This window comes from Salmo salar, chromosome ssa16 (genome assembly GCF_905237065.1).
Source record: "Salmo salar chromosome ssa16, Ssal_v3.1, whole genome shotgun sequence".
NCBI lineage: Eukaryota > Metazoa > Chordata > Actinopteri > Salmoniformes > Salmonidae > Salmo > Salmo salar.
Genome location: NC_059457.1, coordinates 35,023,503 through 35,026,458, shown reverse-complemented (window position 1 = coordinate 35,026,458; position 2,956 = coordinate 35,023,503).

The following is a 2,956-nucleotide window of genomic DNA, read 5'->3' as shown; positions in this document are numbered from 1 at the left end:
CCTCAAAGTGATTGCCTTTTAATCTAAATAAGGTGGTGAATTAGATAATAGGTGAGCAGTCACTGTGACTTGGGTATATGTAGCCTACTAATGTAGGCTACAAGGTGTCACTACATCAATGTTTGAAGAGAAACCTACAGCATCGCAATGGTGTCTTCCGATCATTACTTGATATTCATGCATCACTGGCCTGTTTTGGCTGAATAAGTGATCAGATTTCATTATTGTAGCTACCACTAAGGAAAGGAAATTGGGTTGATTTTGTTAGCCTTAATTAGCATTACAGGGTCCCAGCTTTTCAGTACTCAGCCAAAGCGTAAGTGTAGCCTACAACCTGTACTGACAAATGAAGTGCTGGCATGACAGCTGTTAGAGCGATGGGCCAGTAACCGAAAGGTCGCTAGTTCGATTCCCTGAGCCGACAAGGTGAACAATCTGCCCTTGAGCAAGGCATTTAATCCTAATTGTTCCAGCGTCAGAGTTGATAATGGCAGACCCTGGCCATGACACCACTCTCTGAAGGTGTCTCCAGGAGAGTTGGGATATGCAAAAAAACAAATGACTAATTCACAGATGCGTATTAATACACACGTGTACATGTGTGAAATAAGACATTAGCACCCGCCAAATTATGATTTATGTACATTTTCGGTGCTGCTCGAGCCCAATCTAGTCACTGCTGCAAAACAGAGCGTTGATATTTTGGGGATAATCTCAATCGCGTTCTCCTCGCCTCTATCTGAAAACCCATTGGAGGAGAAGGTCAGAGGGGAGGGCGCTCTGCCTTTCTCATCCAATGGAGTTTGAGAAGCAGGGGAGGAGAGAGAACGCGAGAAGTATTCAATTTAGTTTCTCCCTTGCACGTGAACATGCAGAAAAATGGAGACGTGTGATATTCATGTTCAAATGCGATTCATGTTCAAATGATTAGCAGAAAGATAATCAATTCGAGGCAATTGATGTCAGGTCAGAACCGACTACCCTATTAATACATACACATGGTTATTTTCATGATATCACTCATGAATACAGCAACAATGTTGCGATAGAGAGTGAGGAACAATATTGCGTTCATTGAATGAATGCCTCATGTAATCGACAGGGTAGTGGTGTCTCAAGGGCAAATAATATACAGTAGCCTAATAATCACTATGCAAATTGCTTCACAGACAGTGAAATTCACTACTTTTTTCAAGTAATTTTAACATTGATGAAGATTATAGCAATGCTTGCAAGTAGCAACAAGAAAAACTGCTTTTTTTCCAGATAGAAGTTCATGTGGATATCTTGATTTGACTTTTGAACTTGGTCTCATGTGCTATGACACAATCAACACAGAGACTGAGATGTCTGCAGCAGAAATTGAGGCCTGTGTCTACTCCTATTCTTCACTTGAAGAGGAAGAGATATGCCAGTACTATGGCAGTTCCGGCTCTGATCATCCCACTGAACCACATCCAGACATTGACATGTTCTGGTACACATTAATATTAAAAGTATATCCAAAAGTCTCCAGATGTTCCCATGATCCCAGTGTTATTGACCGAATAACATGTAGGCTTCATTTTGTCACAATAACATGTTGACTTAACAAACTATAGAGAGATATACAACTGGATCCTTCTGGTGAGACATTCTCTCTGGATACTAAATGAGCTATGCAGGGAAAGAGAAGAGACCAATAGTGTATTTTGTTTGGGTTTTTCCCCTCAGCTCCTGACCCATGCTCACCTGTTCCTGGATAACTTTATACAGTGAGTACATGACACACACACACAATTTGCAATTCATGTGTTTTTTTTTCTTTTTTTTTCTCTGACCTCTTTTGAACAGACATGGCTTCTTAATTGATTTGAGGAAGGTCTTGGAGCACCTTATGGAGGACAATTATGACTGGCCATTATGACTGGCCTCATACTGGGTGAGGCTTTGTCATCCCTGAACTATTGTCAGCTTTGATATACAGTACCCTACCTCAACCAACTGCACAAGGAATATACTGTTAATGAATATGAGTAATAAACTCACTCATCCTTCATGCTTCTCTCACCCTTGCAGCTGCCAATATGTTTGCAATTGCTGCTCTGCTACTTGAGGTGTCTGCATAAGGTGAGACAAGTCTACCCCGACTTTTCAAATAGGAGAGGCTCAGCTATGTGAACTGTCTCACAAAGGTTGATGTGTTGATTCTAGGGAACACTGTCCCCCAGTGCAGGGTGCTGTTTACACCTGGGGCACTTGGGATAACTGACACTTTTTCCTGCTGTCACCATTCTATATGATTATTCAAAATCAACAGGTAAATACCACAAATATGATCTGCACAGATATTGACCTGCACTTAATATTCCAGGTTATGGCTCAGTTGCTATAAATCAGATATACAGTGGCAAGAAAAAGTATGTGAACCCTTTGGAATTACCTGGATTTCTGCATAGTCATAAAATGTATCTGATCTTCATCTTAGTCACAACAATAGACAAGTAGTGTGCTTAAACTAATAACACACAAATTGTATTTTTCTTGTCTATATTGAATACATAATTTAAACATTCACAGTGTAGGTTGGAAAAATTATCTGAACCCTTAGGCTAATGACTTCTCCAAAAGCTAATTGGAGTCAGGAGTCAGCTAACCTGGAGTCCGATAAATGAGAAGAGATTGGAGATGTTGGTTAGAGCTGCCCTGCCCTATTAAAAAAACTCACATTTTGAGTTTGCTATTCACAAGAAGCATTGCCTGATGTGAACCACGCCTCGAACAAAAGAGATCTCAGAAGACTTAAGAATTGTTGACTTGCATAAAGCTGGAAGGGTTACAAAAGTATCTCTAAAAGCCTTGATGTTCATCAGTCCACGGTAAGACACATTGTCTATAAATGGAGAAAGTTCAGCACTGTTGCTACTCTCCCTAGGAGTGGCCATCCTGCAAAGAGGACTGCAAGAGCACAGCACAG